This window comes from Lathyrus oleraceus, chromosome 3, assembly GCF_024323335.1.
Source record: "Lathyrus oleraceus cultivar Zhongwan6 chromosome 3, CAAS_Psat_ZW6_1.0, whole genome shotgun sequence".
In the NCBI taxonomy this organism is placed as follows: Eukaryota; Viridiplantae; Streptophyta; class Magnoliopsida; order Fabales; family Fabaceae; genus Lathyrus; species Lathyrus oleraceus.
Window position 1 is genome coordinate 96,831,488 of NC_066581.1, and position 27,360 is coordinate 96,858,847.

The 27,360-nt window shown below is 40.5% G+C and overlaps 2 pseudogenes; both read left to right on the plus strand.

Annotated features, from left to right (window-relative positions):
• On the plus strand, positions 1–1,611 carry LOC127129874 (uncharacterized; annotated as a pseudogene).
• A 10,187-nt stretch (positions 1,612–11,798) lies between these two features.
• On the plus strand, positions 11,799–27,089 carry LOC127129876 (uncharacterized; annotated as a pseudogene).
• The last annotated feature ends 271 nt before the right edge of the window (positions 27,090–27,360 follow it).

The following is a 27,360-nucleotide window of genomic DNA, read 5'->3' on the forward strand; positions in this document are numbered from 1 at the left end:
ATGATAACCTATTTCGGTGCAATGTCACCTACATCTGGAGGGCGTTAATCCAATAAAGGAAATACACTCTTAATAGTAAGAGTACAAATTAGTCTTAGATGGTCTTTTCTTGTTCAATGCCTTTTTTTAATACTACCCTTAAATTTCTATTTAGGAGTCCCCCTAAATATGAGACCCCTCTCATTTTCTATCAACCGTTATCCCTAATTGTCATACCATGATTTTGGTCCTAAAATTTTTTCCCATCAATCATTCATTTACATTTCTCCTCATGACCATTTCATCTGGTCACAAAGCTATCCATTGTTGTTTTGACCTACTACCGCCTACTATTCCATAAACCTTTGGGCCTTGCCATTCGTCTTGGTATGGGGTGATTATTTCCCATTGGTCAAGCAGGACATGGAACCCATTATCATTTGATAAAATCAGAAGTCCCTACCCTATTTATAGACAATTTTGACTACCAACATCTTCGCCGTCATTTTCTCAAGGGACTGCTCGTTGGTGATATAATGGGATATACAATATTTGTGCATGAAATCCGCTCAAGACTATGCTGCAAGGGTCGATAATTTCTGGAGCTATGCCACTATCAGCAAAGATATAATTCATAGATGGACATATCCACTGGTTCCTGATATTATGAATTTTGGCAACAAAGCTACTAAGCTTGAAAGACAGGGAATATATTGTGGCTCAGAAGTTTCCCAATCATAATCAGCAGTTGTCGGCCCGTTCTTTGCTACAGGACCCGACACCAAAATTGGCCAGAACACTAATATTTTAAATTTTGTTGTTGGAGGAGATTGTAAAATCGGGTCAAATGTACACATAGAGGAGTGATATATATGGGATAGTGTCACCATAGAAGATGGCTGTGAACTTAGGCATTCCATTGTATGTGATGGGGTGATTACGAAATCAGGATCTATTCTGGAATCGGGTGCAATATTGTTTTTAAAGGTTATAGTTGGGCAGGAATTTGTTGTTCCTCCTTATTCATAAGTATCGCTACTACATCAGCTAATTAAGGAATATATCGATGAAGAGCTCGAATATATTGATAGTACTAGTGTCATCACAAGCACACTGGATAAGCTAGATGGAGAATTTGCTTCTGAATTATTGGATGCATTTTAACCCTGCTTTAGAGCTAGGTTTTGGGTAGGGGTTGGTTATGTTTGGCCAAAATGTGAATGTGAGTAAGAGTGGAGGCATTCAGTGGCACCTGTTACTGAAGATAAAATTGTGGAGGCAGTGAAAGCTATGGAAGATGAACTGGAGTTAATTCACGATGGCAATACTCTTCCACCTTCTAGGGAGATGATACCTAATGCCAATGACTCAGATGGTGATGATAATGACGATTCAAGAGATGACTTTGATAAGGAGTTTGAAGCAACTTTTTTCAGGGTTGTGCATGAAAACATACAAGACGTCCATTTGACTTTAGAAATCAACTCTTTGAAGTTGTTGTACAATAAAATAACTGCTGATTGTGCAATGATGAAGTATGCAGCAGACATGCCCCATAGTTCAGCTGATAGCTTGATTCAGAATGTAAGTGTCATACTTACAAAATGGAAAAAGTTCACGCCTTCTTATTAATGGATCATCTTCTACCATTTTGACAATTGAACTCTTTTAAAAAAGTGAAGTGCTGGTTAGGACTAACTTCAATTCTACTGATATATTAAGATTGTAGAGCAATTGGTTTCTTAAAATTTTTGAGGTGTTTAATTTGCAACCAATAAATAGTTGTGCAAATGTACGCTTACAGTCCTGAAACATGCAACATAGCCAAAACAATTCAATACAAAAGAGCTGTGTAATAAACCGTAACACCCGCGGATTCTCTAATCATCCCTAACCGTTCCCGAAACAACGTTGCAACAGAAGCTTGTAACAGTAAAATGAAACAAAGTTGCTAACGTTAACACCCCCAGCGGCTAAACGCAAGCAAAGCCGTAACACCGGCCGCGGAACCCAAACCTGCAGCAACACCATCATCAATTGCAGCAATTGCAATCTTCCATGAGCGAGATCAACTCAAATCAGCAGCATAAAACACAGTTGCCAAGCATGTCGACGGCGCAACAGAACCTGAATCAACCATGGTTAAATTCTGTGAACCAACAATCTTGTGCATCAACAACACTGAAAAATACATAATAATTCTTCACCTGCTCGTCCTCGCCTGAGAGTAATAGCCGCATACAAACACATCAAAACAAGGCCTCATCAAGTTTGGGAGGACTTCCTTTTTACTCAAGGATTGCTACACTGAATGTCAACTTCTCCGCAATGTCGATTAGGCTAACCTGTAGCAGTAGAGTGATGGTCTACTAGCCACAATAAAAGAGAACCTGCTACAACATAATGCACAAAATCAATATAATGCCAAAAACGCATATCCTATTTCGTCTAAGTGAGTTTATAGAGGTAAATTGCTTATTACCGACGGTAAAAGAGTAAGTGGAGGACTTGAGAAGAGGGACCACACAAGGTTGAGAAAGCAACTATGTACTACTGAAAAATTCCAATCCACTCCCGTGGTCCCTATTGTTCATGCGTATAAGAAGACACAAACCATAATTTTGAGAGGAGGGAGTCGCTATTGTTCATGAAAAGAGGAGAGTTCTGCAGAATTGTTTGGGGAACAAAACCCTATAGTCCAAAATTTCTTTGAGAGTTAGTAACGAAACTTCACACAAAATCCTCGTTCTCGTCGGACTAGACCTCTGCAAAACATCACGCGCGTTAGGTTCACAGGGAGGAAAAATAAGCCATTAAAGAGGCGTTTGGAGGAAGGATTGGTCAGGATTACCTGTCCGTTTCGTGGACCGTCTTTGTCGCCACTGGTGAGTTTCTTTCTTCTCTGACCACACATGATTGGTTCCTGTTTTGCTCCCGACCGATGATGATTCCTGCTTGATCGGAAATAGAGAGAGAGAGCTATTTATGTTTAGCTTCTAGTTTTGCTTTGCTGTTTATTCGTTCTAAATATTGTTGATGCGCGATCCATGCTTTTTGTTTTTGATGGTGGTCGCTCTCCTCCCGCTCGCAACTGTAGAGAGAAGGAGAGAAGTTCCTTGGGGTGGAGAGCAAGTTATTTTTCTCGAGAGGGAGAGGGTTATCTGGTTACGTTACCTTTTTTTTCTGTTTTTCAGATTTTTTTCCCTTATGTTGTGTTCATCGGTACTACCAGCTTTTTTTGTTTTAAAATAATGAATGCCATGTTTCGCAGTACCCAAGGCTGGCTTCTCACTTTCATCTGCTTTTTTTCATTAAAGCCCGCAGACCAACCATTATTGTTGGCAGACTTTTCATTTCGGTCACCCAACAACCAGGCGGCTAGGGTGACCGTTGAGCTTCTCTCCTGGCCCTTTTCGTATTTGAACACTGCTGAAGTGGGCCTCCACTGACCTGAGTCTGGGACTTAGGTTCATGGGCCTTAGACAAACCTAATCCAGCGGCCCATGTTTGGCCTTTTTGTTTATTTTTTTTTTCTTTGGAAGGTTCCGGTTAGCACTTAGGTTTTTGTTGGTCTTAGTCTAGCAGCAGGTAACTCATGGCTGGGTGGAGATGAAGATAGTTTATCTCCCTCTTAGTCCTGGGTTCGATACCTGTGTTTGGCATATTTGGTTTTGTAGCATTTTAATTTCTTTTTATGTTATTCTTTTTAATCCTCTCATGTTTATGTTTTATTATAATTTCTCCGATACTCATTATTTTTAATGTTTACCCTTTTTTTTTAATAAAGTATCGATTTTAATTTATGGATTCATTCATCCTTATGTTGTTTATCCATGATTATTTTATCGATATAGCAATAGAATTTCACCGCGTTTCGATTTGTTGCACATGATCATTCGATGATTGTCATGATGCATAAACCGGTTTTTGAGCACATGACTTAGTTGTAACTCCCCCATCTCCACACCCTTGTAAGTCGATTGCTTTTAAGCGTCACCATCAACCTCACATAGCTTACTCTTGGGCTTTCTTACAATGAGACGATTCCTTTGCACCTACACTCGTACATTTCATTGCTTGTTGGTTAGGCCCGATTTAATTATGTCATTACTTTGAATCCCCATTCGACAAAAATGTACCCCCTCTCCCATGATGTGTAATAATTTTGCCGTTTTATTTCTTTATTTTCTTGATTGTTTAGTTAGTTACTAACACGAGAATAAAATCAATTTCATTTCAGAAAAAGATCAAAAAAATAAAAACTCGATCCAACGTCGAGTATTTTCTCAATAAACAAATCCATCCAGTTCTATCTATTCCATTTCTTTCAAACCATGTCATTCAAATCTTCCTCAATCTTCCCATCAATTGCCTGATCCAACGTCAAGTCATTTTCACAATAAAAACTCAAAAAAACTTAATTCATATTTAAGACATTTTAATAAAAAAAATGGAAATGGAACGTGGTGGATACCACGCACTCCTGAGACTAGGGTTCGAGATGAATGTCTCGCCTATCTTAGCTCTCACCATCATCCCAACCTATCTACTCCATTTCTCTCAAGCCTTCATTCAAATTTTTCTTAAACGTCCATCAAATACTTGATCCAACGTCAAGTCATTTTCCTAATAAAACTCAAAGATACTTAATGCTTATCAAATACTTTTCAATAAAAATGGAAATGGAATGTGGTGGATACCACGCACTCCTGAGACTAGGATTCGAGATGGATATCTCACCTATCTTAGCTCTCGCCATCATTCAACCTTGTCAACACAGTTTTTTCAAACCCTTTTCTCAATCAAATCTAAAAAACACATAAATATATCAAACCTTTTTGCAAATAAGATGGAAATGGAACGTGGTGGATACCATGCACTCTTGAGACTAGGATTCGAGATGGATATCTCGCTCATCCAAGTTCTCGCCATTACTCAAAACACATCAAACCAATCAAATTCTTTTCTCGCCGCCGTGCGATTGACCCTTAAACCCTTTCTCAAACGAAAGGTATTTTGTTTCAAGACAATGCAAAGCAATTTTTCGTCCACTTGAACGTGTGAGCAAGCTTGCGACGTTGCCCGCGAATGATGATTTGTAAATTCATTCGGACATGATGCAAACGTCCCCTTCTCCACTTGTTTTGGGTAGTCCAACAATGTTTTCATCGATTGACACAAAGTAGCTTTCGCTAAAATCGACCAATAAACAAACATTTTTCTACCGAGAACTATGTAAGCCTTGAGTTCTCTATTGAGATACGTAGAAGCGGGATTTATAAATCTTGTCAAGCCCACTAATAAAAAAACTTAGGTTTAGTCCCCTTCGTTGAAAATCCAAAAAAAACCTTTCTTCTCTCTTCTACTCTCTCTTTCCCACATAATAACTTGAAAATCCTAACATTTTAAACTAACAATAACGCGCACAACTAACCTAATGGTTCTCGTTGAGTACAACGGACGTGAGGGGTGCTAATACCTTCCCCTTGCGTAATCGACTCCCAAACCCTGATTTGGTTGCGACGACCATAGTCATTGTCTTTCTTTCTTGGGTTTTATTGATATTTCCCCTTTCCTTTTTAGGAATAAATAAAGTTCGGTGGCGACTCTGTTCAGTCTATCATTGCGAGCGTGCGATTGCGCTTCGCTAGGTCGTTCTCTCATTTCTTTTCCGAGGTATGACAGATGGAGACTCTGCTGGGGACGCCGTTCCCTAAGTGAGTCAATCCTAGTTAGGACGTTTGTGTGCCTTTGTTTGTTTAATTGTGTGGCTTTTCTTTATTGCTTTTATTATCTTTATTGTTATATTGATATATCTGTTGTATATTGGTTCCATTGTGATTGTTGGTATTTCGGTATCCTGATTGCAAATCATGAGGGAAAGACTCTACACCTGAGTCTAGAGTGAAAAAAAACATAAGATAGGATGATGGTTGAGTAGTACATACCCCCGAGGTGAATACTTCTTAAGAGCCGGTATGAGAACCTCACTTAAAGTAGATCCTTTTGTAAATATTGTCGCTCTAGGTGAATACTTTGTAAGCTTCAATATGTCAAAGGGGTCCATGACTCTAAGGACCTTTAGAACATTGAACCTTTGGCCAACTAGGAATGATGGTTGCGTAGTATGGATTCCCGAGGTGAATACTTCGTAATAATTAGTACAAGAACCTCGCTCAGAATAGATTCTCTAGATGGAGTTGACAATCGGAAAGTATTTTTCGTAAGCGTCAAACATTCTTTTGAATCTGTGACTCTAAGTACCCTGTCTAGAACCAAAGTCGATGGTTGCGTAGTATGGACTCCCGAGGTGAATACTTCGTAAGAGTCGATACGAGAACCTCACCCAGAATAGATTCCCTTGATGGAGTTGATGACCGGAAAGCATTTTCCGCAAGCGTCAAACATTCTTGCAAATCAATGACTCTGGGGATCCTTTGTAACAAAACCCTAGATCATACCCGATGAGAACCCCGTTTTAGAAAGCAATCAGATTTATCCATACCTCAGACCTTTGAACCTGTAAAAAAAAACACATTGCATCCATCCATTCATTGCATATGCATAAAAAGCAAAACTCTTAGTTTATTTCGCATTATTTTAGGAAGCCAAGACTTGTTAGCAAAATGAATCCTGAGAGAAGAAGCACTTTTTAGTTCAAATACAAGAACGTGGACCTTGCCAGCCTGCAGAAGTTGAGTGCCAAAGTAACACCAATCAAACTCAACAGCTTTGTGCAAGACTATGGGAGAATTCTGGACATCTTAAATGAGAAGATGGACATGATGACTGCGGTGACTATTGCCTAGTTCTATGATCCACCCCTACGTTATTTCACATTCTATGATTTCCAGTTGGCTCCCACCTTGGAAGAGTTTGAGAGGATTGTAGGCCGGAATTTGATCATAATCCATTTCCGAAGTTTGATGAAGGTATTCCTCCCAAGAGGATAACATTAGCTTTGGGTCTGAAAGTTTCTGAAGTCGTGGACAATTGGGATGTGAAGGGAGCTTTCAATGGTTTTTCTAGGAAGTTCTTGGAAGATCAAGCTAAGAAGATGGAAAAAGAAGGAAATTGGAAAGCTTTCTATGCTGTGTTAGCTGTGTTGGTATATGGAATAATTCTCTTCCCAAATATTGACCATTTTGTGGACCACCTGGCGGTGAGAATCTTCCTCTCTGGTAACCCTTTACCGTTCCTCCTGGCAGACCTCCACTATGCTCTCCATGAACGTCATGAGAAGAAGGGAGGAACCATTTTATGTTATACGCAGCTGTTGCATGCCTGGTTTAGATCTCATATGCCCGAAGAATGCCCTTTTGTCTCCAAGGAACTCAAGCCCTCTCAGAAGTTAGCTTCTCTCACCTCCAATCATGTTAAGTGGTATATTAGGGATTAGGAAACCGAGGATATTATTTTCAGCATTGGAGACTTCCCCAATGTACTTTTGATAGCAACCAAGGGTTGCATCAATTACAACCCCATGTTAACTTTGAGGCAGCATGGTTACCCTATGAATGGCCCTCCAAAAGATGAAGCTTTAGAGCCTTTCATCGTACACAGTGCTGAAGCAGATCACCCCATGGTGAAGAAGATCAAGAGGTCATGGAAAGCAGTTATCAGAAAGGGTAAGGAATTGGGTAAGAGAAATGTCATCGCTCGAGAGCCTTATACTTGTTGGGTGAGAGAGAGGGTTCAAATGGTTAAACTCCCTTTTCCATTTGATCCTTCTATCTATCCGTTGGTTCCTGAGCCAGAACCCATATTACCTGAAGAGGTGGAAAAGCTTAATGCCCGTATTAAGGAGCTGGAGTTGGAGAATGCTGACTTAAGGATTAAGCTCGGTCGAGTCTCGGTAGAGAATGGGAACTTGAAAGATGGTCAACAGAAGAAGGACAAAGAACTCGAAATTTCCAAAAAAAGGGATAGGGAGTCTGAGGAAAGGAAAGAAAAGTTCGGACAAGCGCTCTATAGTACTAAATCCGTGTTCAAGACGAAGGAGGAGGAGTTGGATAAAGCTTTACTCCAGATTCAAAAACTCAACAAAATTCTAGAGTTGACTCTTGAAATGAAAAGGGAAGCACGATTGATTTCTGAGATTCGTACTCGTGAACTTGAGAATACCATTCGGAAATACTAGGATGCTTGGGAACGTGAGAAGCTGAGGACAGAAGAGTCGGAAAGAGTTTGCACACGATTGAACTATCAGTTGGAACAAGCCAATGCTAGAATCCAGGCACTTGAAGGTGTGGATCAGGATGCTGCCTATCTGATGTTATTGGGTGAGTGCAGATATTGGAGAAACCTCTATAGGGACATAGAGGTGACCAAGGCTGAAGACTTGCGCATCATTCAAGACCTCCAAGGACTTTACACTGAGTGGAAGGGAAAATTTCTGAGGTTGTCCAAATTTGCAAATTTCGTCATGCAAGAGCTACCTGAGAAATTGCAAGAAGCTAATTGGTGCATGTGTCCAAAGAACACCCCACATCAAGTTTTTAATTTCATTAAATTTTGTAAGGTGATGTTGGAAGGGTTGACTACCGACCTTGCTACGGTTCGGAAAGCCCATAAGCCATGAGCACTTTGTTTGTATTTGAACTCTGTTTTTAAATTAATGAAAAAATCGCTTTTGGGATTCATTTTATTGTGTTTTATTGCGTTATTGCTTTAAATACTTGCGAACAAATGTTGTGGCATTTCTGAAATGAATGATTGAAACTAACCAAGAGTTTTGCAAACAAGATGCACCCATACATGCATTCATACATTTTCAAAATAGAGTCTCACTCTGTCCTTTCTTCTACCAGTTTCACACTGAATCTTCAACACCCGTACAATACTCGCGCCCGAGCAAGACAAAGGATGGCTGAACAAGAGCAAGAGAGCTCCCGAGTTAGAGCTGAATTAGACGAGATCAAGGGGGCATGTCCCAGATGAGAGAGATGCTGCAAGATTTAACCTTCAGATTTGAGGCTCCGCAAGCGACCGTGATTTCAAAGACCACGGGCCTAGCAGTTGAAGTCCAGCTTCAGAGGGTGTTAACTTCAACCCTTCCTCCATATGGGCTACCTTACGACTTCATCCCTCGAGCGAAAGTAGTGCATGATATGGGGCAATCTGTCCAACAAGCTCTGCCATAACCGGTTTACACCGATGCATGCCCAGTCGTCCATACCGTTGCTCCACCAGCTGCCTATGCTAGGCACATTCCGCACTTTGAAGATCAACATCACATGTATCAGACTGTCGACTCAACCGTTGTTGGGGATGGAGTAAGATTTGAAGATTTCAGAGAAGTGAAGGACAACATGCAACTCCTTGAGAAGTAGTTCCGAGCACTAGAAAGAGACCACGTCTTTGGATCTGCTGCCAAAGAAATGTGCCTTGTATCTGGGTTGGTGATTCCGACCAAATTCAAAACTCCAGACTTCAACAAATACAAGGGGCATACTTTCCCAAAGAGCCATCTCATCATGTATTACCGTAAAATGGCTGCTCACGTGGAAGACAACAAGTTGATGATCCATTGTTTTCAAGATAGCTTGAGTGGGGCTCCTTCCAAGTGGTATTTAAGTCTGAATCAAAATAGGATCAGATGTTTCCAAGACCTGTAAGACGTGTTCATAAAACACTACAAATACAACATGGACATGGCGCTTGACAGAAGACAGTTGCAAAGCATATTCTAGCATGACAAAGAGTCTTTTAAGGAATATGCTCAGAGATGGAGGGAGCTGGCTTCTCAAGTTGAACCACCTCTAGCCGAGAAGGAGTTGACTAAACTATTCATCGACACTGTCCAACCCCAATTTTATGAAAAGATAGTTGGAAGTGCTTCTTTGGGATTCTCCGAGCTTGTTGCTATAGGGGCTCGTGTCGAATATGGTTTAAGAAATGGCAAACCTGCGGCTGTAGCTAGAACTTCAAATGCTAATCTAAAGAAGTTCTCTAGAGGGTTTCCCAGGAAGAAGGAAGGTGAAACAAATGTTGTGACTATTGGCCAAGAAAGAGCCACTCCAAGAAGGAGACAACAACAATATTCACCACAACAGTATGTTCAACAACCCTTTCCCTATCAGCAGCCCACATATCCCATTCAGTACACCCCGCAACCGTACATAGCTGCTGTAACGCCCGTCTTCAATCAACAACCTTCTCAGGCTCATCAAGTGCCTCCAATTTATCAACCAACTCCAGTGCAACAACGTGTTGCGGTTCCTCCAGTTTAAAAACAAGCACCAGCAGCTCCTGTCTATCAACAACCAAGAGCTCAAGCTCAAAGGCAAAATGCTCAGAACCAGAATAGGAGGCAAGGGGATAGGGCGACCTTCAATCCAATTCCAATGTCGTACACTGAGCTTTATCCCTCCCTGTTGCAAAAGGTTTTGGTGGTTCCCAGACCTATGGGACCTCCACCTAATCGTCTACCTCCATCGTACAACCCTAATGCACATTGTCCTTTTCATGAAGGTGCCCCCGGGCATGACCTAGAGGGTTGCTATGCTTTGAAGCATAGGGTTCGTGAGCTGATTGACAGCAAGATCCTGTCTTTTAAGGATATGGGACCGAATGTGAAGAACAATCCTCTTCCTCCCCATGGAGACCCTGCAGTGAACACCATTAAAGATGTCTTTGTTGGTGTTATGGTTGAGAAGGTGGATGATGTCAAGATTCCTTTGGCAGCGCTCCACGTCCGATTGGGGGAAGTTGTCCTGATTAATGTTAGTCATGAAAATTGTGAAGAGTGTGCCACATACCCAAGGGGGTGTTAGGTGGTACGAGATAATATTCAAGACTTGATGAATAAAGGAGTGCTTCAGATCTCTAGCGTTACAAAGAATGAGAATGTGTTGGTAATTGAACCTTGCTTCAATTTACCCGAACGAGTTGAAATCCCTTACTATAGTAGAAGAGTGGCGCCTGAGAATATTCATCCGTCGCCTGTTGAGATATCTATGCCCACGCCTTTTCCATATGAGAGCACCAAGGCCGTGCCTTGGAAATATGAGATTACCGTTGTAGCCAAGGTTGTTGAAGGAAGTGTAGGCGTTGAAGTGACAGAAGCTGTGAGTGAGGATGTCACCAATATTGCAGGAATGAGAAGAATGACCCGGAGTGGTTGAATCTATACGCCTGAGTTCAATGTGACTTCTCAAGGGCCGACCAAGGAATCAACAGTTGCATCTCCCACTAAAGAACCCGAAGTGGTCCAACCGAAAGACGCTGTTGAATTCTTGAAGTTGATCAAGAGAAGTGATTACAAAGTTGTGGATCAGCTGCATCAGACACCATCTAAGATTTCTATTCTGTCTCTACTATTGAACTCCCAAGCCTATAGGGAGGCTTTGTTGAAGGTGCTTGCCCGAGCTCATGTGACTCAAAGCATAACAGTAGACCAGTTTGATGGGGTGGTTGGGAACATCACAACTTGCAATACTTTAAGCTTTAGTGGAGAAGAATTACCTGAAGATGGACAAAATCACAATCGTGCTCTCCATATCTCAGTAAAATGCAAAGATGATGCTTTGGCAAGAGTTTTGGTTGATACCGGATCTTCTTTGAATGTTATGCCAAAGAGAACACTCGCCAAGTTATCTTATCAAGGACCAGCTATGAAGCCTAGTGCCTTGATCGTGAAAGCTTTTGACGGTTCCAGGAGAACCGTGATTGGAGAGGTTGAACTGCCCATATTGATTGGCCCTCATATATTCCCGATTAATTTCCAAGTCATGGATATTAATCCGGCGTATAACTACTTATTGGGGCGTCCCTAGATTCATGTTGCAGGGGCAGTTACCTCCACTCTACATTAGAAAATGAAGTTTTTGGTGGACAATCAATTGATCATCATTTATGGGGAAGAGGACTTTATGGTTAGTCATCTTTCATCCTTCAAATATATCGAGGCTGATGAGGACGCTTTGGAAACTTCTTTCCAAGCTATTGAAATAGCCAATGCCACTTTTATGGAAATAAAGGACCCTGTTGAGAAAGCGTGTTCATATTTCGCTTCTCTGAAAAGCACAAAGTCTAGCACTGAAGGAGGAAACCCTGAAGGTTGGGGTCAGCTTATTGATGTTCGTGAGAAGCATGATCGCTTTGGTCTAGGATATGTGCCTTCCGCTGTGAAAGGAGCCCGAGTCCCTACAAAGGACAACACCCGAAGCATCCAGGAAGTATTCCTCAGTACAGGATTCATCCATGGAGATCAAGTCAATGCAATTGGAGATAACACAGAAGATGAAGATGAGCCATGTTTGGTTTACCGGTGTGAGACAACTTTGAACAACTGGAAGGCGGTTGATGTAACACCCCGATAAAATATGATAATTATTTAAATTAAGTTAATAGTATATTTATTAATTTAATTAAATAATTAGATTATTATTGGAATATTATTTGGAATTATTATTATTGGAATAATATAAAGTGGGAATATATAAGAGTTCCATTTGGTAAAGAAAGGGTTTTTCACGTGAAAACTAGAGAAGCGACAGAAAGTGGAGAAAGGGCAAAGAGGAAGAGCAGGAGAAGAAGGTTGAAGAAGGAAAAGCTTGAAGCTTTAGGATTGCCGGATTAACTCAGGTAAGGGGGGTTTATCATCGTTTAATGGGTATTATGGATTAACATGTAATGGGTAGTGATAAGCCATTGATTTGACCCTAATCGGGATGTTGAATGCTGAAAAATTGAGAGGAATAAGTTATGTTAAAGCTGTAATTGAATCTGTAATTGGATGAGTCTTGATTTTCCGAAAGTGTAGCTTTTTACGGAATTGGAATCGGAGGTCCGGAAGTCCTCCAACGGCGGAAAATGCGGAGAATTCTGCATTCTGCTTCGTGTTAGCGCAGGAACAGCTTTCTGTCTTGCGTTAACCGGTTAACCCAGGGTGTTAACCGGTTAACACTGTTATGAATTGTGGAAATATTGCTGTCTGTCTTGCGTTAACCGGTTAACCCAGGGTGTTAACCGGTTAACACTGTTGTGATTTATGAGAAGTTGTTGTTCTGTTTGCATTAACCGGTTAACCCAGGGTGTTAACCGGTTAACACTGTTGTGAATTGCCAGGAAGCGTGTTCTGTGTTGCGTTAACCGGTTAACCCAGGGCATTAACCGGTTAACACTGTGTGAAAAGTGAAAAATTTATATTTAAATGTGGTGTGCATGTTTGATGTTTGGCCTATATTGGCGTATGATATAATAGGGATCATTACTCGTTGTTTTGAGCGGTAGGGGTATTAGTAAAGCGTGCTAATACTGTGATTGATTATATGGCATGATATGATTATGTGATAAATATGTGGATGATGTATGATTGTATGCATAATGCTGTGGATGTATCTATTATGTATGCAATTGCGAATGGACTGTTTATGGCTTAGAGTGTGAGCATATGTCCATTGTGGATGATTGTTGATGTTTGCATGACTAAGTGATTTAGCTTGCATATTGTGGCCTTTATGGTGGTAGCTAATTCCCATGGTGAGGAATTAGTGATGAGTTATTGTGGATTGTTGTTGATGTTTGCATGCTAGGTGATTTAGCGTGCATAGCATAGCCCTTGGGGTGGTAGCTAATTCCCATGGTGAGGAATTAGTGATGTGAGTCACTAGGTCTCAAATGAGTGGGACTAGTGAGCTTGGTAGCCGTATCTGGATTTGATCGGTGAGGTTGAACTATGTGTTCACGAATAGTCGGTACCGCATGCATGGAGTCTCATTGCATAATGTATGTATTGTGTATAATATGAATGGATGTGTTCCAATATTATACGTGTGTTTTGATGTTTATGTTGAGCATGATTATGAGTATGAGTTGATGTTGCCGTTACTGAATGTGTGATCTGATTAGGGTGATGAGATGTGTTCATTTACTTAGCATTACATGATATTTTATAATGCTTATTATATCGATTGAGGAACTCACCCTTACAACTATGTTTCAGGTAACGTGCAGTGATTGAGTAGAAGCTAGTCCTTGGAGTCTAGTGTAGTTCCTTAGTGAGTCATGCTCTGGTAGATGTAACATCGGGACGGGATGTTTTGCCTTGTTTTCGGTTTGGTTGTTGAATAACCTTACATGTAATGTGTTACATGTTTTGCATGTCGTTGTTAATTTCTATCCGCTGCGAATTATGCAAATGTTTATTTTGATGAATAAATGAGCATGACGAGTTAAATTGGAACATGGTGTGAAGTGTCAAGTGTGACACCCTTAAATTGCATATATACTCTGATTTATGTTTGGTTGTTTTAATTATTTATTGGGGTATTTTAGAAGGGTGTTACATTAGTGGTATCAGAGCATAGTCGGTCGAGTCGAGTCGTAATTATTCTGTTTCCCTGTACGTGATAGGCGTTGTGTAACCCTATCAATACTTATTGTTTTAGCTTGTTGGGTTTTCAGAATAGAGATGGCTGGAAGAGGTAGAGACGATGCTGCAATTGCTGAGGCTCTGGGTATGCTAGCTGGAGTACTTGGAGGGAATCCGAATGTTGTGGGACTGGGAGCTGCTCGTCAACTGAGTGAGTTCCAGAAGAACAATCCTCCAATGTTCAAGGGAGCATACGATCCAGATGGTGCTCAGAAGTGGTTGAAGGAGATCGAGAGGATCTTCCGAGTGACTGAGTGTGCCGATAACCAGAAGGTCAGGTTCGGTACGCATATGCTGTCAGAGGAAGCAGATGATTGGTGGGTTGCTGCCCGCACTGAGTTGGAAGCTGCTGGGAATGCTGAGATCACTTGGGCGGTGTTCAGAGAGAGATTCCTGAGGAAGTACTTTCCAGAGGATGTCAGAGGAAAGAAAGAGATAGAGTTCTTAGAATTGAAGCAGGGCAACCGGTCTGTTACTGAGTATGCTGCTAAGTTCACAGAGCTGTCGAAGTATTACACTCCCTATGATGAGGCAGTAGCAGATGGGGCAGAGTTGTTTATGCTGTTAGCGACTTTGGAGGCTAAAGATAAACTGGTGATTTGCGATCTAGCCGTGGTGTGTGATTTTCCTGATGTGTTTCCTGAAGAGGTGAATGAATTACCGCCAGAGCGTGAAGTTGAGTTCTCGATTGATTTGGTACCTGGTACTAGGCCGATATCGATGGCTCCGTACCGTATGTCTGCTGTTGAGTTAACTGAATTGAAAAGTCAGTTGGAAGATCTGTTGGATAAGAAATTTATTCGTCCGAGTGTGTCACCGTGGGGCGTACCAGTGTTATTGGTTAAGAAGAAAGAAGGTACTATGAGGTTGTGTGTGGACTACAGGCAACTGAATAAAGTGACGATCAAGAATCGGTATCCTTTGCCGAGGATTGATGATTTGATGGATCAGTTGGTTGGTGCGAGTGTGTTCAGCAAAATAGATTTGAGATCGGGGTATCATCAGATACGTGTGAAAACTGAGGATATTCAGAAGACTGCTTTCAGAACGAGGTATGAACATTATGAGTATTCTGTAATGCCTTTTGGTGTGACTAATGCGCCTGGGGTATTTATGGAATATATGAATAGGATTTTCCATCCGTACCTAGACAAGTTTGTTGTGGTGTTTATTGACGATATTTTGGTGTATTCGAAATCTGAAGAAGAGCATGCTGAGCATTTGAGAGTGGTTTTAGAAGTTCTACGAGAAAAGAAGTTATTTGCTAAACTGTCCAAGTGTGAATTTTGGTTAGAAGAGGTTAGTTTTCTTGGTCATGTGATTTCAAGAGGTGGTGTTGCTGTTGATCCTTCTAAGATAGAAGCGGTATCTAAGTGGGAAGCTCCGAAGTCAGTTTCTGAGATAAGGAGTTTTCTTGGACTTGCAGGTTATTATAGGAAATTCATTGAGGGATTTTCTAAGTTGGTGTTACCGTTGACAATGTTGACTAGAAAGGGGCAAGCGTTTGTTTGGGACTCAAAATGTGAAGAAGGTTTCCAAGAGTTAAAGAGAAGGTTAACTACTGCTCCTATTCTGATATTACCGAGTCCATCGGAACCATTTGAGGTTTACTGTGATGCTTCATTGTTGGGTTTGGGTGGTGTTATGATGCAGAATAAGCAGGTTGTAGCTTATGCTTCGAGACAACTGAAGGTTCATGAGAGGAACTATCCGACACACGATTTAGAGTTGGCAGCTGTGGTATTTGTTCTGAAGTTATGGAGGCATTACTTGTACGGGTCAAGATTTGAGGTTTTCAGTGACCATAAAAGTTTAAAGTATTTGTTTGATCAGAAAGAGCTGAATATGAGACAGAGGAGATGGTTAGAGTTTCTGAAGGATTATGACTTTGGTTTGAATTACCATCCGGGTAAAGCAAACGTAGTGGCTGATGCATTGAGTCGGAAATCATTGCATATGTCTATGTTAATGGTTAAAGAATTGGATTTGATTGAACAGTTTAGAGACTTGAGTTTGGTGTGTGAGAGTGCTCACAATAGTGTTAAATTGGGAATGTTGAAGTTAACGAGTGGTATTCTGGATGAGATTAGAGAGGGTCAGAAATCCGATGTGCTTTTGGTTGATAAGTTGACTCTAGTCAATCAAGGTCAAGGTGGTGAATTCAGAGTTGATGAGAATGGTGTTTTGAAATTTGCTAATCGGGTGTGTATTCCGGATGTTACCGAACTTAAGAAGAGCATTCTTGAGGAAGGACATCGTAGTGGCCTGAGTATTCATCCTGGGGCTACGAAGATGTATCATGATTTGAAAAAGTTATTTTGGTGGCCAGGAATGAAAAGAGAAATTGCGAGTTTTGTTTATTCTTGTTTGACTTGTCAGAAGTCAAAGATTGAGCATCAGAAGCCGTCTGGGCTAATGCAACCGTTGGCTATTCCAGAGTGGAAGTGGGATAGTATCAGTATGGATTTTGTTTCTGGTTTACAGAGGACAATTAAGAATTTTGAAGCTATTTGGGTGATTGTTGACAGATTGACAAAGTCGGCTCATTTCATTCCGATCAGAATGGATTATCCGTTAGAGAGATTAGCTGAGTTGTATATTGAGAAAATTGTAAGTTTGCATGGTATTCCGTCGAGTATTGTTTCGGACAGAGATCCTAGATTTACATCGAAGTTCTGGGAAGGTTTGCAGAGGGCTTTGGGAACTAAGTTGAGATTGAGTTCTGCATATCATCCTCAGACTGATGGTCAGACTGAGAGGACGATTCAGTCACTGGAGGATCTTTTGAGGGCTTGTGTTTTAGAAAAGGGAGGTGCTTGGGATTGTTATTTACCTTTGAATGAGTTTACCTACAACAATAGTTTTCATTCGAGCATTGGTATGGCACCGTTTGAAGCTTTGTATGGTAGGAGATGTCGGACACCTTTATGTTGGTATGAGTCCGGTGAGAGTGTTGTGGTTGAACCGGAGATTGTTCAACAAACTACGGAAAAGATTAAGATGATTCAGGAGAAGATGAGGATTGCTCAGAGTCGTCAGAAGAGTTATCACGACAAGAGGAGGAAGTCATTTGAGTTTCAAGAGGGAGATCATGTGTTTCTTCGTGTTACTCCGATAACTGGGGTTGGTCGAGCTTTGAAGTCGAAGAAGTTGACACCTCGATTTATTGGTCCTTATCAGATTTTGGAGAGGATAGGGGAGGTAGCCTATCGTATCGCTTTACCGCCGTCACTTGCGAATTTGCATGAGGTTTTTCATGTGTCTCAGTTGAGGAGGTACATTCCTGATCCGTCGTATGTGGTCCAAGTAGATGATGTACAGGTGAGAGATAACCTGACTGTTGAAACATCACCTATGAGGATCGAGGATCGAGAGTTGAAGCAATTGCGGGGTAAAGAGATTGCTTTGGTAAAGGTAGCTTGGGGAGGACCAGCAGGTGGCAATGTGACTTGGGAACTCGAGACTCAGATGAAGGAGTCTTATCCTGAGTTATTCGCTTGAGGTATGTATTCGAGGACGAAAACTCTTTTAGTGGGGGAGAGTTGTAACACCCCGATAAAATATGATAATTATTTAAATTAAGTTAATAGTATATTTATTAATTTAATTAAATAATTAGATTATTATTGGAATATTATTTGGAATTATTATTATTGGAATAATATAAAGTGGGAATATATAAGAGTTCCATTTGGTAAAGAAAGGGTTTTTCACGTGAAAACTAGAGAAGCGACAGAAAGTGGAGAAAGGGCAAAGAGGAAGAGCAGGAGAAGAAGGTTGAAGAAGGAAAAGCTTGAAGCTTTAGGATTGCCGGATTAACTCAGGTAAGGGGGGTTTATCATCGTTTAATGGGTATTATGGATTAACATGTAATGGGTAGTGATAAGCCATTGATTTGACCCTAATCGGGATGTTGAATGCTGAAAAATTGAGAAGAATAAGTTATGTTAAAGCTGTAATTGAATCTGTAATTGGATGAGTCTTGATTTTCCGAAAGTGTAGCTTTTTACGGAATTGGAATCGGAGGTCCGGAAGTCCTCCAACGACGGAAAATGCGGAGAATTCTGCATTCTGCTTCGTGTTAGCGCAGGAACAGCTTTCTGTCTTGCGTTAACCGGTTAACCCAGGGTGTTAACCGGTTAACACTGTTATGAATTGTGGAAATATTGCTGTCTGTCTTGCGTTAACCGGTTAACCCAGGGTGTTAACCGGTTAACACTGTTGTGATTTATGAGAAGTTGTTGTTCTGTTTGCGTTAACCGGTTAACCCAGGGTGTTAACCGGTTAACACTGTTGTGAATTGCCAGGAAGCGTGTTCTGTGTTGCGTTAACCGGTTAACCCAGGGCGTTAACCGGTTAACACTGTGTGAAAAGTGAAAAATTTATATTTAAATGTGGTGTGCATGTTTGATGTTTGGCCTATATTGGCGTATGATATAATAGGGATCATTACTCGTTGTTTTGAGCGGTAGGGGTATTAGTAGAGCGTGCTAATACTGTGATTGATTATGTGGTATGATATGATTATGTGATAAATATGTGGATGATGTATGATTGTATGCATAATGCTGTGGATGTATCTATTATGTATGCAATTGCGAATGGACTGTTTATGGCTTAGAGTGTGAGCATATGTCCATTGTGGATGATTGTTGATGTTTGCATGACTAAGTGATTTAGCTTGCATATTGTGGCCTTTATGGTGGTAGCTAATTCCCATGGTGAGGAATTAGTGATGAGTTATTGTGGATTGTTGTTGATGTTTGCATGCTAGGTGATTTAGCGTGCATAGCATAGCCCTTGGGGTGGTAGCTAATTCCCATGGTGAGGAATTAGTGATGTGAGTCACTAGGTCTCAAATGAGTGGGACTAGTGAGCTTGGTAGCCGTATCTGGATTTGATCGGTGAGGTTGAACTATGTGTTCACGAATAGTCGGTACTGCATGCATGGAGTCTCATTGCATAATGTATGTATTGTGTATAATATGAATGGATGTGTTCCAATATTATACGTGTGTTTTGATGTTTATGTTGAGCATGATTATGAGTATGAGTTGATGTTGCCGTTACTGAATGTGTGATCTGATTAGGGTGATGAGATGTGTTCATTTACTTAGCATTACATAATATTTTATAATGCTTATTATATCGATTGAGGAACTCACCCTTACAACTATGTTTCAGGTAACGTGCAGTGATTGAGTAGAAGCTAGTCCTTGGAGTCTAGTGTAGTTCCTTAGTGAGTCATGCTCTGGTAGATGTAACATCGGGACGGGATGTTTTGCCTTGTTTTCGGTTTGGTTGTTGAATAACCTTACATGTAATGTGTTACATGTTTTGCATGTCGTTGTTAATTTCTATCCGCTGCGAATTATGCAAATGTTTATTTTGATGAATAAATGAGCATGACGAGTTAAATTGGAACATGGTGTGAAGTGTCAAGTGTGACACCCTTAAATTGCATATATACTCTGATTTATGTTTGGTTGTTTTAATTATTTATTGGGGTATTTTAGAAGGGTGTTACAGTTGAGATCCCCGAAATTTTTCCTTTGTCAAAGTAATAATTGTTGTTTCTTTCCTTTCAAATCCTTAGCTCCTCCCAAGGCTAATGGATCATGTTGTAGGGCCCCTTTTCATTTTCAAATAATCATTATCAGTGAATGAAAGATATTTTGTTAAATTCTTATTATTCATTTATTTGCTTTCTCTTAAGAAAATGGCAATCTTTTCAAACAAAAAACTTTTCATTTATGCATATTTTACCTTTTACTTTTCTAAAAAAAATCAATCATTCAAACATGCAGAATAAATGATAACCCCGTTGAATCCAATGACTATACTCCCTCTCATAACTTTGACTCCCCTATCTACCAAGCGGAAGAAGAGGGTGAAGAAGATTGCTACATCCCCGACGAATTGGCAAGGCTGCTTGAGCACGAGTCCAAAGCCCTTCAGCCACATGAAGAACCGGTGGAAACAATCAACCTTGGCACAGAGGAAGAGAAGAAAGAAGTCAAAGTCGGGACCACACTTGAAGCAAGCGTCAAAGAGAGATTAGTCAAGCTGCTACAAGAATATGTGGATGTATTCGCATGGTCATACCAGGATATGCCAGGCCTGGACACCGACATCATTGAGCACAAGCTGCCACTTCAGCCAGACTGCCCGCCAGTAAAACAGAAACTCCGAAGAACAAAACCAGATATGGTCCTGAAGATTCGTGAAGAAGTCAGATGAAAATTTGATGATGGTTTCCTCGCAGTGGCGAAGTACCCACAATGGGTAGCTAATATTGTACATGTGCCTAAAAAGGATGGAAAGGTGAGGATGTGTGTTGACTATAGGGATCTGAACAAAGCTAGTCCAAAAGACGATTTCCCTCTACCACACATTGATACTCTGGTAGACAACACTGCGAGTTTTGCTGTATTCTCCTTTATGGATGGTTTTTCTGGATACAATCAAATTAAGATGGCTCCAGATGACATGGAGAAGACCATATTTATTACCCCTTGGGGCACGTTTTGCTACAAGGTGATGCCTTTCAGTCTCAAAAATGTCGGGGCAACTTACCAAAGAGCTATGGTCACTTTTTTCCATGATATGATTCACAAGGAGATAAAGGTCTATGTCGATGACATGATCGCTAAATCTCAGAATGAAGAAGATCATATGAACCATCTGAAGAAGCTGTTTGAACGCCTCAGAAAGTTTAGATTATGATTAAACCCTACAAAATGCACATTTAGTGTCCGTTCAGGGAAGTTGCTTGGTTTCATCATTAGTCAACGAGGAATTGAGGTGGACCCCGACAAAGTCCGAGCTATACAAGAAATTCCTGCTCCACACACCGAGCGAGAAGTCAGAGGGTTCCTTGGGCGTTTGAATTACATCTCAAGGTTTATCTCACATATGATGGCCACATGTGAGCCTATCTTCAAATTGCTTCGAAAGGATCAAGCTATCGAATGGAATTCTGATTGTCAAAGTTCTTTTGAGAAGATTCGTCAATACTTGCAAGAGCCTCCTATTTTGATTCCACCTGTCCCAGGAAAGCCATTAATCATGTATCTGACTGTGCTTGAAGGGTCAATGGGTTGCGTGCTGGGCCAACATGACGAAACTGGTCGGAAAGAACATGCTATTTACTATTTGAGTAAAAAGTTTACTGATTATGAAAGTCGATATTCTCTTTTGGAGAAGACTTGTTGCATGCTAGCATGGGCCGCTCGTCGTTTGAGGCGGTACATGATTTGCCATACTACTTTGTTGATCTCGAAGATGGATCCAATAAAGTATATCTTTGAGAAACCTGCCTTGACTGGAAGACTTGCCCGTTGGCAGATGCTTTTGTCAGAGTACGACATCCAGTATGTGACCCAGAAGGCAATCAAGGGAAGTGTGTTAGCAGAATATCTTGCTCATCAACCAGTTGAAGACTATCAGCCGTTGAAGTTTGATTTCCCCGATAAGGATATCATGGTGATAAAGGATTGTGAAATCCCAGGCCCAGATGAAGGACCAGAACCAGGATCTCGATGGAAGCTCGTGTTCAATGGTTCCTCCAATTACAGTGGTCATGGTGTGGGAGCTGTTTTGATGAATCCAAATGGTGGCTTTACCCCTTTCACAACAAGGTTATGCTTTGATTGTACGAATAATGTCGCAGAATATGAAGCTTGTATCCTTGGTCTTGAAGCCACAATTGATCTCCGAATCAAGATCCTTGAGGTGTATGGAGATTCAACCTTGGTGATTTATCAAGTCAAAGGAGAATAGGAAACTCGTGATGCGAAGCTGATCCCATATCGTGCTCATGTTGTAACGATGATAGAATACTTTGATGATATCACTTTCCATCACATCCCAAGAGTAGAGAATCAAGTGGCTGACGCTTTGGCAACATTAGCATCAATGTACCAAGTCAAATTTTGTAATGAAGCCCCACTTATTCGAATTGAGCAAAGAGATAAGCCTGCTTACTGTCAACGGATTGAAGAAGACCCTAATGGTAAATTGTGGTTTCATGATATCAAGCGATATCTTCTAAGTCAGGAGTATCCAGAAGATGCTACATTGTTGGATAAGAAAACGCCGAGGAGGTTGTCCTCCAAATTCTTTTTAGTAATGATGTGCTTTACAAGAGAAACCATGACATGGTTCTACTCAGATGCATGGATAGACACGAAGCAAACATGTTAATCAAGGAGATTCATGAATGATCCTTTGGAACCCATGCTAATGGGCATGCCATGGCCAAGAAAATTTTGAGAGCTAGTTATTACTGGTTGACCATGGAGTCCGGTTGTTTCAGCTATGCTAGAAAATGTCATAAATGCCAAATTTATGCTGATAAAGTGCATGTACCGCCAACACTGCTGAATGTTTTGACATCGCCTTGGCCCTTCTCAATATGGGGCATCGACATGATTGGTGCTATAGAGCCTAAGGCTTCCAATGGTCACCGCTTCATCCTGGTCGCCATTGATTACTTCACTAAATGGGTGGAGGCTGCTTCCTACACCAATGTGACAAGACATGTGGTTGCTCGCTTTATCAAGAAGGAGATTATATGCCGCTATGGAATCCCAAGCAAGATCATCACCGATAACGGTTCAAACTTGAACAACAAGACAATGATAAAATTATGTGAGAGTTTCAAGATTGACCACCATAATTCTTCTCCGTATCGTCCAAAGATTAACGGTGTTGTTGAAGCTGCCAACAAAAACATCAAGAAGATCTTGCAAAAGATGGTGAAAACTTATAAGGATTGGCACGAGATGCTACCCTTTGAATTGTATGGATATCGGACCTCAGTTCGCACTTCAACAGGGGAAACCCCATTCTCCTTGGTATATGGGATGGAAGCAACTCTCCCATCAAAGTAGAGATACCTTCAATGAAAATATTGATGGAGGCCAAGCTATACGAAGCTGAATGGATCCAGAACAACTATGATCAACTTAACCTCATTGATGAGAAGCGTATGACCGCTCTGTGCCATGGACAATTGTACCATCAACGAATAAAGAAAGAATTTGACAAAAAGGTCCGTCCTCGAGAGTTCAAGGAAGGGGATCTCGTGCTCAAAAAGATCTTGCCAGTACACAAAGATTCACGTGGGAAGTGGACTCCTAACTATGAAGGCCCCTACGTTGTAAAAAGAGTATACTCTAGAGGTGCTCTGTTTCTCACAACTATGGATGGAGAAGAGCTCATTCACCCTGTGAACACTGATGCAGTCAAAAGATATTATACCTAACAAAAACCTAGTGGAGTGAAAACCCAAAAGGGCGGTGTAGGCAAAAGTTAGGGATAATAAAAAATGGTAGCTCGCTAAGTTGAAAACCTGAAAGGGCGACTTAGGCAAAAAAGAGCGTCCTGGTGGATTGAAAACCCGAAAGGGCGATCCAGGAAAAAATTAAGGACAAAAGGCATAGACTGCACCAGTTGTCACTGATAAACATAGAAGAGCTAAAGGTAGAAGATCAATCCGACTGCTCCCTTCAGAAGCGAAGTCTCGTGGAGTCATTGTTATTAGGGATAGGAGTAGTCATTTTGATTCAATGTAAACCTTTTCCCGTTGCCAGTTTCAGAATTTGTAATGTTCCATGGAGCTAAGACTAGTTGTTACTAGCGTTGTTTGATAAGTCTGATTATCACCAGCATCTGAAATCCAGTTGTAACTGGTATCATTTTAAAGTCTGGTTGTCACCAGCATCTGTCAAATCTATTTGTAAATGTTATCTTTAAGTCTAGTTGTCACCAGCATCTGAAATCCAGTTATAACTGGTATCATTTTAAAGTCTGGTTGTCACTAGCATCTATCAAATCCATTTGCAAATGGTATCTTTAAGTCTGGTTGTCACCAGCATCTGAAATCTAGTTGTAACTGGTATCACTTTAAAGTCTGGTTGTCACCAGCATCTGTCAAATCCATTTTGTAAATGGTATCTTTAAGTCTGGTCGTCACCAGCACCCTCGCAATCCAGTTGTAACTGGTATCATTTTAAAGTTTGGTTATCACCAACATCTGTCAAATCCATTTGTAAATGGTATCTTTAAGTCTGGTTGTCACCAGCATCTGAAATCCAGTTGTAACTGGTATCATTTTAAAGTCTGGTTGTCACCAGCATCTGTCAAATCCATTTATAAATGGTATCTTTAAGTCTGGTTGTCACCAGCATCTAAAATCCAGTTGTAACTGGTATCATTTTAAAGTCTGGTTGTCACCAGCATCTGTCAAATCCATTTTGTAAATGGTATCTTTAAGTCTGGTCATCACCAGCACCCTCGCAATCCAGTTGTAACTGGTATCATTTTAAAGTCTGTTTGTCACCAATATCTATAAAATCCATCTGTAAATGGTATCTTTAAGTCTGGTCGTCACCAGCACCCTTGAAGTCCATGTTGTAACTGGCACTAATCTGTTTGAAGAGAGTTGTACCATATGTTTATGGTATAAGTCCAATTGTTGTTGGCACCTACATAAAGTTTTCTATCCTGTTGGCCCTAGCACTGCCTAGAAAGTTGTCATTTTGACTCTTTCATTGACAGTAATTTCCAGAATTTTTAATCGGATGATTTTCTTATGAGAAATCTCCGAATTTGTCAAGAATATTCAAATTGTCATCAGGTCATGTATGGACATATTGATATACTCTCTTTGAATTTTCCAATGTTGTCAAGTCATGTTTGAACTTGCTGTCGGAATTATTTTGATATTCCCCAGCATTGTCAGGTCATGTATGAACCTGTTGTTGAACCTTTTATTCCAGTATTACCAGGTCATGTCTGAACCTATTTTTGAAGAACTTTTTTCTTTGATTATTCCAGTGTTGTCAGGTCATGTATGAACCTGTTGTGTAAATTCTCTTAATAATATTTGAGTTGTTAGTAAGTCATGTGTGAACTTACTGACGAAATCTCTTGTATTCTAAGTGTCGTTTATCAACTTTCACTTTGAGTACTCCCCAGTGTGTGTCTGATTCTCCAGTAGGACTGTCATCCCCAATGAGTTTCTACCCTTTTTGTCGTTTCTGGTGGCCCATCAATACCTTGGTGTCTGTGATTCCCCACAGATTTGTCTGTCTTGCATAAAATACCCTACCAGGATTCATCATATCTCTAGCAGATAAAAATCACGAAAATAGTCCTTCACCCATTCATATCATATCATAGCATGTGCATTTTTTTTCAGGATCAAAATCTGGGTCTCCATGTTATTTAACCATCCCCCACTGCGATCCAATGAAGAGGTGTCGTTTCATATTCCTCTGGTTGGGGATGTTTAAATAGGGGCAACTGTCATACCCTAATTTTGGTCTTGAAATTTTCTCCCATCAATCATTCATTTACATTTCTCCTCATGACCATTTCATCTGGTCACAAAGGTATCCACCATTGTTTTGACCTACTACCACCTGCTATTCCATAAACCTTTGGGCCTAGCCATTCGTCTTGGTATGGGGTGATTATTTCCCCTTGGTCAAGCAAGACATGGAACCCATTATCATTTGATAAAATCAGAAGTCCCTACCCTATTTATAGACAATTTTGACTACCAACATCTTCGCCGTCATTTTGTCAAGGGACTGCTCGTTGGTGATATAATGGGATATAAAATATTTGTGCATGAAATCCGCTCAAGACTATGCTGCAAGGGTCGATAATTTTTGGAGCTATGCCACAATCAGCAAAGATATAATTCATAGATGGACATATTCACTGGTTCCTGATATTATGAATTTTGGCAACACAACTACTAAGCTTGAAAGACAGGGAATATATCATGGCTCTGAAGTTTCCCAATCACAATCAGCTGTTGTCGGCCCGTTCTTTGTTATAGGATCCGGCACCAAAATTGGCCAGAACACTAATATTTTAAATTCTGTTGTTGGAGGAGATTGTAAAATCGGGTCAAATGTACACATAGGGGAGTGATACATATGGGACAATGTCACCATAGAAGATGGTTGTGAACTTAGGCATTCCATTGTATGTGATGGGGTGATTACGAAATCAGGATCTATTCCGGAATCGGGTGCAATAATGTTTTTAAAGGTTATAGTTGGGCATGAATTTTTTGTTCCTCCTTATTCACAAGTATCGCTACTACAACAGACAATTGAGGAATATAGCGATGAAGAGCTCGAATATGCTGATAGTACTAGTGTCATCATAAGCACAGTGGATAAGTCATATGAAGAATTTGCTTCTGAATCATTGGATGCATTTTAACCCTACTTTAGAGCTAGGTTTTTGGTGGGGTTTGGTTATGTTTGGCCAAAATGTGAATGTGAGTAAGAGTGGAGGCATTCAGTGGCACCTGTTACTGAAGATAAAATTGTGGAGGTAGTGAAAGCTATGGAAGATGAACTGGAGTTAATTCACGATGGCAATACTCTTCCACCTTCTAGGGAGTTGATACCTAATGCCAATGACTCAGATGGTGATCATAATGACGATTCAAGAGATGACTTTGATAAGGAGTTTGAAGCAAATTTTTTCAGAGTTGTGCATGAAAACATACAAGACGTCCATTTTGACTTTAGAAATCAACTCTTTGAAGTTGTAGTACGATAAAATAACTGATGATTGTGTAGGAGCTTTATTTTATGCAATGATGAAGTATGCAACAGACATGCCCCATAGTTCAGCTGATAGCTTGATTCAGAATGTAAGTGCCATACTTACAAAATGGAAAAAGTTCACGCTTTCTTATTAATGGATCATCTTCTACCATTTTGGCAATTGAATTCTTTTAAAAAAGTGAAGTGCTGGTTAGGACTAACTTCAATTCTACTAATATATTAAGATTTTAGAGCAATTGGTTTCTTAAAATTTTTTAGGTGTTTAATTTGCAACCGGTAAATAGTTGTGCAAATGTACGCTTACAGTCCTGAAACATGCAACATAGCCAAAACAATTCAACACAAAAAAGTTGTGTAATAAACCGTAACACCCGCTAATTCTCTAATCATCCCTAACCGTTCCCG